Source organism: Coptis chinensis, chromosome 7 (genome assembly GCF_015680905.1).
Source record: "Coptis chinensis isolate HL-2020 chromosome 7, ASM1568090v1, whole genome shotgun sequence".
Lineage (NCBI taxonomy): Eukaryota > Viridiplantae > Streptophyta > Magnoliopsida > Ranunculales > Ranunculaceae > Coptis > Coptis chinensis.
The window spans coordinates 72,381,259-72,393,337 of record NC_141462.1 but is presented as its reverse complement, the minus strand read 5'-3'; the positions used below and the strand labels follow the sequence as shown (position 1 = coordinate 72,393,337).

At 38.4% G+C, this 12,079-nt stretch overlaps 1 long non-coding RNA gene across 1 annotated transcript; it reads left to right on the top strand.

Annotated features, from left to right (window-relative positions):
- The first annotated feature begins 10,337 nt into the window (after nucleotides 1-10,337).
- LOC147488729 (uncharacterized) lies at nucleotides 10,338-11,261 on the top strand. The gene is made up of 3 exons (XR_015201658.1): nucleotides 10,338-10,582; nucleotides 10,779-10,876; nucleotides 10,983-11,261. It is a non-coding gene; the product is annotated as an uncharacterized LOC147488729 (long non-coding RNA).
- Nucleotides 11,262-12,079: the final 818 nt, after the last annotated feature.

Sequence of the window (12,079 nt, the reverse complement as noted above, 5' to 3'; positions counted from 1 at the left end):
GTTTTGGAATTTCTTATTCCATCTCTTTCCTTATCAATTTGGGAACCTTGGGGACCTTTGTTTAAGAAACTAGTGTTCTATAAATATATGGCACGCCATGTACTTCACTTTGCACCTCTCAAATTCATATCACAAGTCTTGCTCAGAGCGTGCACGCCCTTAAATTGCATTAATTTGATCGCAATTTCTTTTGTCGAGAAAGAGAGTGTCGTAGAGGCCGCCTCTCTAACATAGGCCATTCTGAGCACGCCCATGCCCTTACTTCAACATACATCCAGTACTATTTTTTTTGTTTTCCTGCAGTAAATTCTAGGAGTTTAGTAGTGTGTTTGTTTGCTATGAAATCTCCTCAAATCATACCGGAGCAGTCCTTTGAAGAATTGCTCGAGAGTGACACCTATGGGTTCTGGTTCTGCAATATGATTGTGCAGTTAGGATGGCAGCCTCTAATGGTAAGTGCTGATGAAACTTACTCTTCTACACTTACTGCTTATTTCTATGATAATTGCAGGTTCTTTTATCAACCAGATGGGGAACAAGTGTTCTCTATCACCATTGATGATTAAACAATGGATTTAAACAAGTTTTTGTTAGCCTATGCTATTAGACTTTCTATGCCTGCTGCCCAAAACTCATGGGGCTATATGACTGACAATGTGTACATCTACAATTATGAGAATTTCCATGACACCTATGGGGCAAGGATTTTTTGTGTAGAGGACCAAAGGCAATATAACATAGCCCTTGGTAGCCTGTCCCTTAACTTAGGCACTATTATGTTCTTTATTATGTTGAATGTTTGAGGGGAATGGCATTTTTCTTCTTTGAATAACGCCACTTGTGACATCTTCCTTGCACTAGCTGAGGGACGTATGCTGTATGACCTTCCCCAGACCTTAAGGTTTAGTTTAGCACGAGCACATAATTTGAAGCATAAGTAGCTTCTTATGCCTGTCTTGGTTTGCCGCATAATGTTATGTTTCTTTCCTGAGTTCTGTACCTATTTCACGGATTGGGTTGGGGTTGACATTATGCGACCCACCAATTGCATTGTACACTCTTTTCGTGTTATGATTTGGCCGGGGTGGTGGCTACAACCTAATTGGGTTGCCCCTTACACCCCATCTGACCAAGTTGCGCTTAACATGTTAGAAAATGTAGATGATAAATGGCGTGAGGTCTGGCAGATTATCATGGCTTGGCAAGACACAAAGGAACCTCACTTCTTTATAGGAGAGGAGGACAACGCTTAGTGTTGGATATAAGGTAAGTTTTACTTTCTGTTAGTGTCTGCTTATGTCCCAAGCAATTTAATTCTTGTTATTCCCATAATGGGTGGAACTCATATAGGAGTTGCGTCTGTTTTTCTTTACTTATATTAGTATGTTCTAAATTTGTTTTGCTTGTTTTGCAGGTGCTCTAAAATTTTCACGTGTTTCCATTATATTTTCTATCATTCTTATTTCTATACTTTGAGGACAAAGCATGTTTTTGTTTGGGGGTGGCATAGAAACACGCTGAATTTAAGGCACCTATTAGGATATATAAATGTATAACATGCACTTGCTTTCTAGTAAAAAATTAAAAAATAAAAATAAAAAGTATTTATACTATGCACTTAGAAATATTGGTATTGTTTCTTTTTCTGTGATAATAGTAGTCTAGAAGTTTCATGTTAGCTCTTAAATTAGAATAGTTTTTAGAAACTTAGGTTAATATGTAGGTAATAGTCATTGCATCTTTCCATAAATATATTGCATGAGTATCTATGTTTGTATTGGCAGTAAGTTTCTGAAACCTAGACTAGAGTACTTATTCTACAAACCTAGACTGTGAGAATATAACCTAAAAGCCTTATATGAGTGAAATATCTGAGTAATGACACAAGGGATAAGTAAATTCTGAATAGAGAAATGACATGTCCACTTGCTTGATCACTATACCATATTCCAAGTGAGAATTTAGGCCCTTTTTGGATCAATATAGCCAGAAAATCTGACCTAAGTATATTTTCCGCTAGTCGCCCCTCTGAGCCTTTCTTTAGCCTTTTCATACACCACAAATCCTTTACCCTTTTATAAAAATAAAATCAGCCTACCCATTTTAGGAATGAGTGTGAGAAGTAGGATGAAATAGAGAAAAGAAAAGAGAAATACCTGTGGAAACCCAAGAATTTGTTAGTTGCTTCAAATAAGAAAAGAAATTAAAAGAAAGTTTCCATCCAAAGAAAATAATAATAATAAATAAATAAAATAAAAAGTTAGAACTTCAAAAACTGAATCAAAGGAGTCAGAAGCCAAAACAAAAGGGCTAAGGATGGAAACAAAGTGTAGAAGCAAAGTAAGAACAAGGTTTTCTCTAGACATAATATGAAGACCCTATTTTCTCAAACTTGTCCTTTTGAATATCCATTTTATTCCTTCTTAAACCATCACCTAATCCCTGCAGCACCTAATAAAGACCTCTAGCCCAATTATGAATAGGTTGGTGTGATAGTAAGTGGCAGATGTGTTTGATCGACCTCGGCTCCCTTGTACGTCATTGAGATTGTGAGGAAAAATGTGCCCACTACACACTGGAGTGAGCGAAAATTGAGTGGAAAAATCAGAGTATTTTTGTCTTGACATATTTGTCAGGACCTACTTAAGGATGCTATTTCAAAGTTTCAGAAACGGATCTGTTATTGCATTTCATAGTATAGTTCATTATATATATGTTTATCCGTAGATGATTGATTATTATGCATGTATTAGCTTAGGTTTCAAATTGATTATTCTTTATTCATTGCTAGTGAGATGTATAGATATCTGAGAATAAATAAGGAAACATTAATTTTATTTCTTAGTCGTTATAGTATAAATAAAGTTTGTGAGTATCTTCTCTGTAAAACTCTCACGAGGCTATAACTCGTCCATTAGGGAATTCCTAGTGGTTTAAGGGCTTATTGCATATGGTCAATGCAATCGCACTCTGGCGAAACGAGATTAGTTAGAACTCCATTTTTGGCCACTTATTTTAATTTCTCATATCTTTGCTTGAGAAAAAGAAAAATGTTGTTTGGGGGTAGTTTGATAAGAGCCCAAAACTATAGATAATATTACATTTAGACCAATTATGTTTATAATAAATAAGAGTTATTATTGTTTATGTGCTTTTGTGTATTTCAAGTCGTGGAGTCAACTATGTGAAGAGATATGTCACTTTTACAAGAGAAAGGAGAAAAAATTGGTTGCTAAGAAGTTCTATGGTTAAATCTCAAGTTTCAAGAAGAAAAAACCTTTTTAAATCCCAGTCAAAGCTGAAAAGTCAAAGTCAACGCGGGCAGAAATAGAGCATAAAAGTCAATTGAACTTCCGCATGCCATATCTTTGGACTCAGACCTTGGAATTGGGCCTATTATATGTCAAAATAACCGGCTCAGAATGTACTTTTTAATGGTCTAGGCATTGATCTAATAAGAGGAGTAAAGGTGGACAAAAAGGCTATTACAGTTATTTCCAGCAGAGAAACCCTTTTTGGAAACATAGCTCCAAAACCCATTCATGAAATTGTAAACCTAGCCCTCTCCTATATAAAGAGGACTATGTAAAAACTCTAACTAACTCCTATCTCTTCTCTTTAGTCTAAACCTAGTTTATGTTTTATTAGCCTAGTCACCATTAATACAATTCAAGTTATTTATATTCCTTTAATTATGTATTCTTCTTTTTATGATTTATTCCATGATAGTCTAATGAACCATAGCTAAACCTCCATTAGAGGGGTTTGATGAAGCTTTGATGAATACTTGATGTGTTAGTATATAATAGTTGTATTTAAGAGCTTCAAGTCTAGGATTTTTTATTTAGCAATAAGTAAAATAAACCTATACTAGAGGGTAGTTCATTCACCATGAGAATGGGTTTCAACTTCCTCTCATGCTAATTATTAGTTGGTTAGAGACGCCATGAATAATTAAGGATAAAAAGACCTAACCTTTATGTTGAACCTTGTGTGAAAACATAAAGATTAAGGTTGCAACAAACTCTATACTAGCATGTTATGGATTAATCAAGGTGGATATCAAATCTCCATAATTCATTTTTCATATTCACATCTTATTATTTAATTGTCATAGTTTAATTTAGAATATATTTAATATTAGTTTTTGCCATATTAGAATAATTACTCTCATGCTGTTTGATTGTTAATTATTAGTAGAATTAGTTATTTTCTAAACAACTAGGAGTGGAACAAATTCTTACTATAGTTTTATTACATGATAATCCAGAGTAGAACTTTGATACAAAAAGATATGCAAATTATAGTTTACTTCTTCCTAGTATAATTAGTGTAAATAGGATAAAACCATAATTTTCATACTATCAGGAGCAAAGACCATTGTTACTGAGAGGGGATTATTGTGTTGCTGGGAGTAGTTTGAGGACTAGGAGTTGTAATTTTGATGGTATGTTTGTACTGATATTTGTGTCTTATAATGATATCTTGTTTTATTTGTCTACTGATTTTGACATTTGTTTGTTGTTGTACTTGGCAGACAATATGGTCACAAAAGGAAGGTACCGAGGTGAGATCGAGAGATTTACAAGACTCAGGCGATCTAAGAAGAGAGAAAAACTTTGAATTGTAGCGAGCTACTTTGCTGAGCGTGGTGGAGAAGGAATCAAGTCAAAAAGGAAGTTACAAAAGATAAGAGCTCAAGTGTCTGTGGTGAATCTAGAGTTTGATTCTTTAATGGAGAAAGAAGAGAGCGATCTGATTACCCGTGAGGCTCGCCGTAGGAGCCATGCTGGTCCTGGGAGGATAGGAGGTCATGCGGGTGCATCTGGAAGTGGAGGTAGTGTGATAAGGAGATTTAGACAGCGAACTGGGGTAGGGAGGTTTGAGGTCATTCCGAGGGAGTTGGGTAGGCATTAGAAGAGAGCTATCTGCTTGAGATGGATGATATTACCATCTCAGTGCATGATCCTCATCTAAAGAGGAAAGCTAACGACACGGAATCGAGGTCTGGTATGAGTTTAAAAGTTGGTGGTAGTAGTAGGCGAACTAGTGAGGTGGCTGTAAAGCGTACTAGTAGGTGAGTTGGTCCTATCCTGAGGTTGAGAATCGAGATCGACCTAAGTGGCTTAGACCTGGATACATTTAAGCTGGCCGGGTTGAACCAATCTGGTGCCATCGGTTCACCTAGTTCAATGGTGAAGGCGAAAGTACCGAGTAGGGTGAGCAGGAAGTCCATATTGGGGAAGGAAGATATGGATCGTAACTTGGTGTACATTGATGAACAAGGTAAAAAATGTACTATTAAGCGAGGTGGTTGTAGTTACAAATTGACTAAGGTGGCGAGTTGCTTGCTCGAGAGTATAGCTCTGGATGGGGACCGGAGTGATCTCGACGCAAAGGACTTGGTTGAGAACCTGAGGTTGATGGATTTGGCTCAATGTTTGGTAAGTGTTTGTTTAGCAAAATTGTTCTTGTGATCTCTTTTTAATCTATGAAGATTGACTGTATTTGCCTTATGTTTGATTAGCTGATTAGTGGTTACCAGAAGTTGAAAGAGATCGCTCAAATTGTAGACTCAGAGAAAGGTGTTGTCGAGCAGCTGAGGGAGGAGTTAAAAATTTTGCAAGTCGTGCAAGAAGCTGAGAAGAAAAAGTTCAGGGAGATGAAGGCAAAGTACCAGGATGCATGTTTACAGAAGATTGCTTTGGGTAACGAACTAGGCAGGCTAAAGGCTGAGCTAGATACAGTGACTGCCTATGCCAAGAATTGCAAAGAGATTGCCAAGAAAGCGAGGGATGCTTATGAGACTCTTGACAAGGACTATGTGGAGCTAGAGAAGATATACTAGGCACTGAAAGAGGAACATGAATGCAAGGCTTCAGGTACACCAGTGTTAGACTTACCTGAAGATGCATGTGATGTTTCGACATTGGGTGCTTCTTCTCTGGAGATTGTGGAGAGTCATCATGAGTAGAACATTGCTAGTACTTCTTCGGTTGTTGTTGAGGGTGAAGTCAATGTGGGGGACGAACTGGAGCCGCGAACTGAAAATTTGAATAACGTTTCTTGATCTTGGGAGTTGTGGGTAGATGTTTGTCTTGATACAATATGTTGTTTTTGAAAGTTATTGTGATACAATAGAGCTGGTTTCCACATATGTATGTGGCAATTCGGTATATTTTGTTATTTTCAAAGTGGTTTCCTGGGTTGGTTCTAGCAGTTCAAATATTGCTATGATGGTGGTCGAACTGAGCTAGTTTTCTAGGACATCCCGACAGCTTAGTTAGTCTATGAACTGGCCTCCTGAGTTTGGTTAGGTAGTTGACATCTTGGATTTATAAAACGTATGCTTACTTTGTTACTTTTCTTTTCTTCTGCGTATTGCTATTGCTTATTGTTTGATATCCAATTTTGCATTACGCATAAAGGTGTACTCCATGACTTCTAAGTGGATTGTGGCTCTTGCGAATGATTTGGATTAGTTGGAATCGTAGGTCCTCAACTTAGAGAGCGAATGTAGCGGAATGAAAGGTTGCAGCTCGAGCGAGCGTGCTGATCAACTGAGCATTTTGTTCTGGTGAGAGACCTACTCTAGTGAGCATTATATCTCGAGTGAGCCGGTAGCTCTAGTTAGCATGTTGTGACTCCTAGTTGATTTCTAGGAGTGTATGTACTCAACTTAGTAAGTAGTATGAGAGCTATATAGCATTTGAGCTCAGGGGAGTGTTCTGCTTTAGAGAGCGAGTTGCGCTAGTGAGCGCTTTAGCTTGAGTAAGCATGTTGCTCTAGTGAGCATTGTAGGTTGAGTAAGCCTGTTACTTTAATGAGCGTTGTAGCTTGAGTAAGCCTATTCCTCTAGTGAGCGTTGTAGCTTGAGTAAGCTTGTTGCTCTAGCGAGCATTTTGCACTGAGTTGACCCTAGAAGTATAGGTTCCCAACTAGTGAGAAGTGGTGGCGCTATGTAGCTTTGGAGCTCGTGCGAGCGTGTTGCTCAAGTGAGCGAGTTGTGCATCCCTGTTTGGACTTGAGGGACTAGTGTGTATCGACATAAATGGGGAGTGTATGTATAGTAACAATGATAAGAGTAAGAACTTAAATAAGTGAACTCATCTATTGATAAAACTTTTTTAACAAGTACGTCTTCTAAAGACGTGGCAATGTCTGGCCATCATGAGTTTTGATCCAATACGCTCCATTGCCAATGACTCGCTCCACTATGTAAGGGCCTTCCCATGTTGGTGCTAATTTCGAGTCCTCATTAGTCTTTTTTAAGACTAGGTCACCAAGTTGAAAACTTCGAGGGTTCACTCGTTTGTTGTATGATTTCTTCAGAGTCTGGTGATAGGAGGCTACCCGGATGACTGCTAGGTCACGGCATTCCTCTAGCAGGTCGACTTCTCAAGCGGGGATAGAGTCGTTACGTACATATTCAACAATCTCTGACCGAGTCATTGTAATTGTCAGCTCAGGAGGAATGACGGCCTCAGTACCGTAACATAGTGAGAATGATGACTCGCCAGTGCTAGAACGAGATGTTGTTCTGTAAGCCCATATGATGTTCTCCAATTGCATGGGTCATTGGCTTTTGTTCTTTTCAATCTTTTTCTTAAGGTTTTCCAAAATTGCTTTGTTGCTTGTTTCTACTTGACCATTGTTTTGAGCGTACATAGGAGTGGAGAACACTTGAACGATCTTCCATTTTGCTAAGAACTCCTTGACTATTTTACCCTTGAACTGGCACTACACCATAACTGTATTTTTGTGACACTGGGCTTTTTCAGTTTGTGATGCCAGTAAGGCGTCAGTAAGATTGTGATGGCAGATAGGTGTCAGTAGTGAACTAAAACCGTCACTAGTAATCAGATAATTACGGAATTTATTTGTTAGAGTTTTTAAAAATAAAGTGACGGCAGGCCAGCGTGGTTTCTGAAAAAAAAAAGTTAACGCTTTCAACACGTAGGGACTTCATCTCTCTCACCTGTTCTTATCCCAAAGAAAAAAAATCTCTAAACTTTACTCTTTTTCCCTAATCATGCAAATGGCAAACCCTAGAAACTCAAGCCCTCCTTTGCGAATTAGTTTCCTACAAACTGATCTCTGCCATCTCTTCTCACAACAATTGCTTTTTATCTGTGAATTTCTATGCTTATCTTAAGCACAAGTAAATCTCAATCCTTCACTTTAGTTATTCACACTGGGGCTTTTTTTTAAGAAAATATTATTTGAAACATCATGTACATCTTTTGCTTTGGTTTCTTTTGAAATTCAAGTGCACATTTTGTAATATGGAATATATGCTTCGCTGAAGAGCACGAAAGAAGCATTGAAGACATTGCAACTATTCAAATTCAAACTGTATTTCTGGGATACAAGGTAAGTCACGATGTTTTCATCAACCTTCATTCCTTGCATTACATCCTATTAATTATTCAAGTCTCTTTACTTAAGCTGCTATTTCATTTATATTTCACATTGTGTGGTGGAGAACTGGTGATGTGCATTGTGTGGACTGGTGGTGCAGTGTGTGAACTGATGGTGTGTAGTGTGTGGTGGTGGACTGGTGGTGTGCATTGTGTGAACTGGTGGTGTATAGTATGTCGTGGTGGACTGGCCGTGTGCATTGTGTGAATGGGTGGTGTCAAGCGATTAATCGTAATCGTGGTGGATTGGTGGTGGTTTGTATTGTGTGGATTGGTGGTGTGTGTAGACTGCTTGTGTGCGGTGTGTGTGATGGTGTACTAGTGTGCAATGGTGTGATCTGGAAACGCTTCAACGAATATCCACAAAATTGGGAATCGACAAATGGAATGTGAACCAGAATTCTTCTTTGAACAGCCCAAGGTTTTAGTATAACCACACCAGGGTCACTGTCGGATACCTTGAACAATGTCACTTGTGATTGTACTTTCAACGCCTCCACCATTTGCCATGTCACAAACATGTATGCAATTTTCTTAATTTACACAAAGATCAAATGATTCTACAATGCTTTCAATTGCTACATAATATGTTCTACATTTTTAATAGTTGTGTTTTTGTTTCAATTTCAGTTAGCTCAAGAGTTTGAGCTTAGAGGGAGAATTACCAGTTGACTTGCGTGAAATGTAAGCCTGGATCGTTTTTCCCAATTGAGTTTTACCAAGGCCAATTATGAGCTATACTATCCGAGGCCCAGACTCAAGTTTCATGGGCCTCACTGTATTTGGCCCAACAACTCTTTCCCTCACATTTGACTATTTGAGAATACTTGAAATGGAAGTTGGGTCTTGATTTTTCTCTCTCATGCAGAGACCTGACTCGAAACTTTTTGAATGGGTCTATTCCAAGAACTTGAGCTTTACTTCCTCTCGTCATTTTGTAACTACTTTTCCTTCATAGGCTTAACTTAAGAGTTGCATATTTATTTAACTGTATTATACTAGTCAAGTATAATAAGTATCTACATTACATTATCAGGTCTTTGTTGGGAAACTTTATTAGTGGAACCATTCCAAGAGAAATCGGTAGTATCGCTACTCTAGAAGAACTTTAAGATTCCAAAATGAGTAAGAGTAAAATCGTATAATGCCAATTATACTATACTAACCCAACTTAAATTATTTGCAGGTTCTTGCAAGACAATAATCTTGGAGGACCCCTTCCTCTAGAGCTTGGAAATCTGCGTAAACTCTTTTGCCTTTTGCCACTGTATGATAATTTTAATTGCCTTTATTTAAGTGGTCGATTGGATTTTCCATTTATTTGCATAAACTTCGTTCTCATTTTGTGGTGGTACTGGACTGGTGCTGCGGGTACTGCTGCAGCTGCTAGCTAGTGCATGAGTGTGTGCAGGCGGTGATGTGAGTGTGTGCATGTGGTAGTGTGAATGTGCTGCTAGCTAGTGTGTGAGTGTGTGAGTGTGTGCATGTGGTAATGTGAGTGTACTGCTAGCTGGTGTGTGTGTGAGAGAAAGAGAGAGAGAGAGTGTGTGTGTGTGTGTAGGTGGTGGTGCCTGCTGCTACTGCTGGGTGTTGTTGCTGCCGCTGGTGCCTACTGCTGCCATGGACCTGCTGGTGCCTGCTTGCTGCTGCTGGTGGTGTCGCTAGAGGAAATGCCTCTGTACCTGCTATGGAAATGACCAAGTGCTGCTTTCATTAAAAGGTTGGAAGGTCTTCAACCGTGTGAAGTCTCCGAACTAAAACCTGGCATTCACATATTTGCTGTCTATGGTCTAAACTATTTCCCTTCTATTTAATTAGCTTCGTGTTCCGTACTAGTATATTGGACATTTTATTAATTTCTATCTAAATTTTCTTTAGGGGACAATTTTTTCAAGGTCGCTAGCTATACCATTGAAGCTTCTTTGTGCAAAATCCTTTGAGGATACCTCGAGAAGCCGAAAGAGATTGAGTCACAAATCTTAAGGAAGAGAAATGAACTCATGGATGTCCGAGACCTAAATATAGAAAGGTATGTCATTACTTTCCCAGCTAGAAAGTATCTACAAGTGTTTTCACCCGAGGGATAAACTTTGTGATGCAGTTGATGACTTGAAGCTTGATTCTCTTGTGGTTGGAAGCCGAGGTTTAGGAATGCTGAAAAGGTTCTACTCTTAACAGTCTAAATGCTAGTAAATTTCATTTTTTTTGTGAAATCATGCATGTGGCAGAGCATATTATGTTACGACTGCACGGTTAGTGAAAATTGTGTATATTGACTAGTCAATAGTTTGTTTTAGTGGTTCCTTAGCTTGTATTGACTAAGGTCTAGTTGAAATAAATTTTTTTCATTTTATGAAGGAAAAATGAACATCACCGAAGATCCAGAGTTTGCCACTTGGTCCAGGGTGTATGTTTTAGAGCGAGACCGCCAGGAGAATCGTCAAGGAGACTGCACGGTTAGTGAAAATTGTGTATATTGACTAGTCAATAGCTTGTTTTAGTGGTTCCTTAGCTTGTATTGACTAAGGTCTAGTTGAAATGAATTTTTTTCTTTTTATGAAGGAAAAATGAATATCACCGAAGATTTGTAGCTGCTAGCTTGGTCCAGGGTGTGTATGTTTTAGAATGAGACCGCCAGGAGAATCGTCAAGGACCCCATGCTCTTGCTTCTTAAGATGTGATCTTGAGTTGTTGTATAGGAATTATATTGAAATAGTATGTTGGTAGATTATGCTATATCCATACATCTATATCTTTTAATTTACATGTTATTCATTAAGTGATATATATACTTAGTCAAATTTTGGTGATGGTTATTACTAAGATTTTTTTTGTGTATAATTGCTTGTAAAGTCTTAATTATATTATGTGTTTGGGGTTTATGTGGTTGTATTTATGCAGCGATTTCGTCGGGAAAAAATATAAATATTATGATGGAAACCAAAACAAATATATTTTTTAAAAAAATAAATAATAATTTGTGACGCCTTTGACAAAGGCCGAAGCATTTAAAAACAAATTTATAATTCTTGCGCAGAGGCGTCGATGAATGCAAATTTAGTGACGGCGCATACATCGTTAGTAATGCATATTTAGTGACGGCGCATCTGCGCCGATAAATATGTCAATTGTGACGGCAGTTTGGCGTCACAAATATTTCTGACACCAACACAGACGCCTAAATTCCAACGCCTTGTAGGCATCACAAAAAATAATTCTGACGCCTCCTAGCCGTCACAAAAGTGATGTTTGGTTGTAGTGTGGGAGCCATTGTCCATGACCAGCGTGTTGGGGTAGACCGAGCCTGGTGATTATGTTGGACTTTTTGACATGAACTAAGGGGATCGCTTCCACCCATTTGGTAAAGTAATCAGTAGAAACCAGGACGAACCAAAAGCCTGTGCTTTTCTATGGGATGAATGGGCCCATAATATCCAAGCCCCACATAGGAAATGGCCATGGGTTGGAGATGTTGATTAGTTCGCGAGCTGGCTGAATGATGTTATGGCCAAATGTTTGGCATTTGATGCATCTTAGTATGTATTTCTTGGCATCGATATGCATTCTTGGCCAAAAGTATCCCTGCGAGATAGCTTTATGTGCCAAAGAGCGACCTCCAGCGTGATTTCCGCATTCTCCCTCATGGATCTCTGCAAAAA